Source organism: Dinoponera quadriceps, unplaced genomic scaffold (assembly GCF_001313825.1).
Source record: "Dinoponera quadriceps isolate SergipeBrazil2010 unplaced genomic scaffold, ASM131382v1 scaffold1872, whole genome shotgun sequence".
Taxonomy (NCBI): Eukaryota; Metazoa; Arthropoda; class Insecta; order Hymenoptera; family Formicidae; genus Dinoponera; species Dinoponera quadriceps.
In genome coordinates, this window is record NW_014555944.1 from 1,876,023 (window position 1) to 1,881,766 (window position 5,744).

A 5,744-nucleotide genomic window follows, 5' to 3' on the forward strand; every position below is an offset into this window, starting at 1 on the left:
CCATGACAGAGCGAACGGCGGATGCAGATTAAATCTCGGGAGAGATTTCCCCGACTGGGGAAATTTTTCATACAGAGGTTAAGTTCGCGCACGTTTCTCCCCAAATCCCGGATCTTCTCGGCACGATTTACTTAAATGTTATCACTCGCGACTTCAAATCCCGCCGCTCCAAATATACATTACACGCACCGGAGCTGGCGCACGTTTTGTCTCACACGGCCGATAGCGCCCAATCAGATTGTCAGACTCAATTCCAATTCGTCAGACATTCTCGGCAAATGGAGGGGCCTGCAACGGAGACGGGGAGAGAAAAGTTACACAGAGCTCTATTAAATCGGTTCTCGCGTGTCTACGTTGACGGAGGAGGCAATCGTCGCGCGCGTTATTTCAGCGAACGAGGCGAGCTCTCGATCACTCCGCAATACTTAAATTTCACTAAAAATTGGAAACTTTTTATGTAAATCCCACTTTTCGGAGGACCCGCAATTCGCGGCAGAATACAGAGCACGTCTTTGTGAAAAGACGCTTGAACAACAATAATTCTGCCTTATAGATCTGTCGAAATTATATCCCAATAAAAACATAGAATATAACTGGCGTATAATGTAGAAGTAAGTCGAAATATTTGCAGATTACAGCTTTTACAATTTGTAAATTCTCACTTATTTCTTACAATACGCGACACATTAAATCGCAAATGAAATTCTGTCCCGAATTCCATCTCAAGTTAAATAGATAACCGTCTAAAGCTGGCATTAATTAATAATTTGTCTCGGTTGAAACTTAATAAGACATCGTAGGTTACATTGAGTGACGTTCGTGCGGCATATAAAAGGAGTCGTTAGTTCTTACGCTGTATATAACGAACGCCCAAACATGAATATTCTAACGAAGTAATTTTTTCCGTCAAATTTACGGAGCGCTTTAATTTACGTAGACTAACTTGACTTTGACTTGCCATAATTTAGCCGGGTTATTTCGCACTTCTGGCTTGAGGTTGTTCGTAACTCTAGTGTACTTAGCGTATACTCTAGCGAGGTCTATATTCTCTCCTTCGCTCGTACTTCGTTCGTACTCCGCCTTTATTCCGTCGTATAGACGGGTTAAACGTTACTCGTGAAGATTAATCGTTCCGATTCTCTGAATTTTTCATGCTTACGTTAACAGTTGGACTTTCCAACCTTGATTATTGATTTTGCATGGCTGAGGAGATCACCTGGCCTAGATTGGATTTGCAACTTTCGTTTCTCTTAATGTTACGTTCCTGCAAACAATTAATCGCGGACGCAAGCACAGACGAAATAATTCCGCCTTGGTTCAGTCGCACACAGGATGTTAAATTGTAATTTCATATTTGATAACTTCCCGATAAACTTTTATTTCTAGTGAAGTCAAAGTGACATTCTTTGTTGTTCGGGCGGTCAATAGTGGATAAGAAATAAATTCATATTCTAAAATTGAATTCACCCACTGTGAAATTACTTGTATTTTCACACTGAACTAAAATTAGATCAGATACAATTTCTTTGTTAAGAACCGATTTGTTATATTTTTACAAAAGTACTCTGTAAACAAATGTATAATCTACAATCTTCAAATTCGCGGGAAATATATTGTAAGTGTGCGTGCGTGCGTGTGTATATGTGTGTGTGTGTGCGTGTAGTTTGGATAGAGGTTACTAAGAAAAGGAAGATAATAAATAGATACGAGACATTACTTTCATTGTAATCATTATTCTGCTGAAAGAGGAGGCACCTGAGACAGAAACCTAAGATAAGATAAAAGTTCATGAAACCGAGACACGACTTCTTCAAGGAGGAGATATGAAAATCACAAGCGCCTGTGCCGGTGCAATGCACGCTCCATATATCACCGGGATGTGCGCACAAAAGTCCAAATATAAACGTGACGGGAATATAATTTGCAAAAAAAGCATAATCTTACAACACACACACACACACACACACACAGAATATAAACACATGGCAGAGATATCGTATTCCTGTCCGCGCGCGCGCATTCCTCCGCCGAGTAAATCCCCGCGCGCATCAGCGTCCTCTAAAATCCTGAAAGTCTTTTCGAGATTGCGCGAGACCGCAAGCGAATGTACGCAAAGGAGTGAAACAAGTCGGTCGGTGTACTTAAGAAGAGTCCGAATTCGATGGACCAATCCGAGGGACGAGAGAGACCTCGAAGGGACGCACGCTGACCACACGGGACCGCCGATGCATGTCCCATTTCTCACGGGCGACGGCACCCAATCAAGTCGGTTTCAATTCCGATCCGCGGCTTGTCCCAGTGAGCGAACGGACGAAAGGCAGAGCGAGAGGGAGGAGAGAGAGAGAGAGAGAGAGAGATCATTCGGATGTAGGACGACGGGGCCGGGGAAAAGTTTGCGGCGATGGTGAGCCTCTCTCCCCCTTCTCGCTCTCCCCTCTCTCCCTCCCCCATCGCGTCATTCTCTCCCTTGCTCTCTCTCACCCTCTCTCTCTCCCTTTCGCTCTCTGGGCGCCAGGGTGGGTAGGGGTGATCTGGCCTACCCTCTGGTGCTGCTGGCGCGCGCGCTGCTTTCGACTTCCCCGGGACGGACTCGCGCTCGCCCGCCGCTCTTCGTCGTGATAACGCGGCGTCGCGTCCCGCGAGAGTAGGAGTGAGCTGGCCAGAGCTGGCTGCTCAGTCAGTTCGATACCGAGCGTGAAACGGTTCGGGATCCGCTCCGATCCATCCCGTGCGGCGTGTGTCGTCTTCGCTCTCTCTCTCTCTCTCTCTTACGTCCTTAACTCGATCCTGAATCGTCGCGTGCTGTTCCGGAGCGTCCTCCTCGTGGCGACGGATCCCGCGGGAGTGCTAGTGGGGGACGCGACCGGGGCATGACCGTCGGGGATGCCTGCGGAAGAGCGCCGCGGGACATGTGCGCTGCGTCGGGCTGAAGGAAACGCGGTGGACGCCGTTGCGCTCGAGCGAGGAACGACCTGATCGAAGCCGACCGTCGGCCTGAGCGAAGAAGAAGACCAGCCTCCTTCCGCCTTCTATCTTCCTTTCGGACACGTCGCGCACGATGCTTCCTCGCGACACATGTGCGTATCTTTCGGAGGCTTCTCCGGCTCGCTCGCTGAATGAGAGTCTTTGAATTCGCGGGCCACCGGAGAGACCGGGGGGAGGTGCACCTGTTCAACCCGGGTCCTCGTGCGAGCCTCAGCGGCGGGCCGGACGCGGCTTGAACGCGATCCTCCCGTGAGTACACGACTTAATAGCATCTTGCGATTTCGAGCAGCGTGCGCGCGTTCTCATCGCTCTGGGAGCTACCTGTTAAGGTAACGCTCCCTCTTCCCGGCTCCTCGTCGATCATCCGAGATGTCCTACGGCGAGTATCAAGGGGCTTACGGAGTTGCGGGTTAAACTCCCCCGAGAAGCGAGCAGATGAATCGCCGGTGTCCGCGCGAACTTTTCTTCCAGGGGGTACTTTTGCGGCTGACAACTCGGCGCCAGCCGGCTCCGGACAGACAAACGTCAGTCCCCCCCCCCCCCCCCCCCCCNTCCCTTGTTGTTCAGCAAATTAATCCGAAGATCGCTCTAATGACTCGTGAGAAAGTTTGGCGAAACCGCGAATCCCGAGGGGGGAGGGAAGGGGCGAGAGGCGTTTGAATTTCTTAATCGCGAAATTCGCATTTGAATTAATCTCTTGCTTTAATTGCGGCAGGGGGAGAGCGCGCGCGCGGTCTGCCGCGAGACGGAAGTCTCTCTCTCTCTCTCTCTCGGGGGAAAATTAACAATTTCGAGAGGGAGATGCGCGCACGAAGGAATGCGGGGAGGTAGTAATATGCTGCACGTCGTAGAGTATGCGCGGTTTGCTACGCTGTACGCGGTAAATGGCGGGATATGCTTCATAGTCGGCGGGTGTATCCCACGCACTTGGCATATCGACCCTCCTCGCGTATCTCCGGCGGTATTAATTAAGCGGCCGAGCGATGCGATTTTCGGCTACCGCTCGTCGTAACCGCCGCACGCACCGTCGTAACGGCGATCAGCGAAGCGGTGGTAAGATTGACCGGTAAGATCGACCGGGAGGAAAGAGAAGGTGATGCCGATGAGGCTCCCCGGACTGGAAGCGTTCGTTACGCTTCCGACGTGCGTCGTCCAATTGGAGCCGGGCTGCCGATTCGTCGATTCTCATACACACACACACACACACCGACACCGACACCGATCGACGATCTATTCCGGCCGTTCGTCGGGGAGAAAAACTGGTCGATCTTTAATCAATCATGCTCTTGATTGATGGAGGATTAATCGGCCAGTTTCTGGGTACGCGCAACGTCAGGCTGAATGCGCGTCGATCGCGCGCGCGCACATACCTGCGTACATTGTACGTTAATTGATTGATACGGAGAGTGATATTAATGAGACGATGATCGAACCACTTCCCGCTATTTCTCGAAAAGACGTGAGCGCTCGCCGGTATCCGTAACTGTCAAACCTACGTGTCACTCGTTTGACGGTTGACGCGAGAAGAAAAGTGACGCATAATCCGGAGAATTTAGTATCTCTCGAATTGAAATTCGTCGAAAATTAGATTCCCCCCTCTTTCTCTCTTCCCTCCTTAAGACAAACAGTAAAATTCACCATCCACTCTTGTCTTTTATTTAATCCTGCGGCTTACCGTTTCACGGGGAAAAAATCGCGCGGTCGTAACTATCTCTGCTTTTGCCTCCGTTATTCTTTTCCCGCGACTTTGACATAACGCGATCTAATTTCTTCGCGAATTGCAGGGCGGAATTGCGAAGCGTCGTCGAGGAAGATTTTTCGCGCAACGCGCTCGCAGCGCGCGACGACGTTCGTAGAACCTCGCCGAGGTATTCGTTAATCGTGTCTGGTTTCGCCGTCGACGATAATTCGTCCGGCTCGTTCCCAGAGAGGACACGTTAAGGACTCGCAAGTCGCGACATTCGGGCGGAACAACTCGCGACGGTTCTGCAAAGACTACTCTGGAAAACCGAAAAAGGACGTGTCTTGATGAATGAAATAACCTCCCCGCTCGTTCGCTCGCGTTAGCGAGCCGGCCGTATGTTTTATTAAACGAAATGAAAACGAGCGGAGCGTCGAATTACTGTCCTTAACTTGCTCGCTACACAAGCTCCACGCGAGATTGCTGAATAAATATCACAGAAGGAAGAACGAGTGGGAGAAATAGAGAGAGAAAGAGAGAGGAGAACAAGGGGGAAAGTGAGGGAGAAAGTAGTAGAGGACGAAGAAGAAGTAGGGAAGAGACGTATCCTGTCCCGAAGATATCCTCCTGAGACCGCGAGACAATGTAATAAGCAAGGCGATGTACACGCTTGTGGACCGGAGGAGTGTTCGCAAATTGCTGCCAAATATTTTTCTTACCCTGTCCCGCCGCTCGCTGAGGGCCCCGGCGAAGGTTTGCGCGAACATGCGTCCTCGGGAAGAGCGCCACGCTTTTCCAAGTTATACAAGTCCTCTATAACGAAAGTTTCAGGTATAGATAAAGCTCCGACACGGAGCCGAAATTGCGCGCGACCTGTCTCCTACCCTGGAAAGCGCGGAAAGAGCTCGTAACTCGAAAAGAGAGGCGCTTTCAGCAGGCGCATAAAATCCGCCGAGCTTTCGCCGCGTCGTAGTGTCAGCGACGACGGCGGCGCGCCGGTGAGACCCGACTGAAGAGTCGGCATTAACGTCAATTTCGCGAACAGCTCCGTTTAATACGGTAAAGAGCCGGATTGGGG

General features: G+C 50.6%; 1 protein-coding gene across 3 annotated transcripts in view; it reads left to right on the forward strand.

Moving 5' to 3' along the window:
- Positions 1 to 2,620: 2,620 nt before the first annotated feature.
- The window catches only part of LOC106745953 (retinal guanylyl cyclase 2), a 54,152-nt gene continuing 51,028 nt past the window's right edge, over positions 2,621 to 5,744 (forward strand). For 2 of the 3 annotated variants that reach the window (XM_014622019.1, XM_014622020.1), the window contains exon 1: positions 2,622 to 3,234. The gene's annotated coding sequence lies outside the window, so the exon portion shown is untranslated. Of the gene's footprint in view, positions 3,235 to 5,744 lie in introns of all 3 variants that reach the window. The other variant, XM_014622021.1, reaches the window with a different exon arrangement.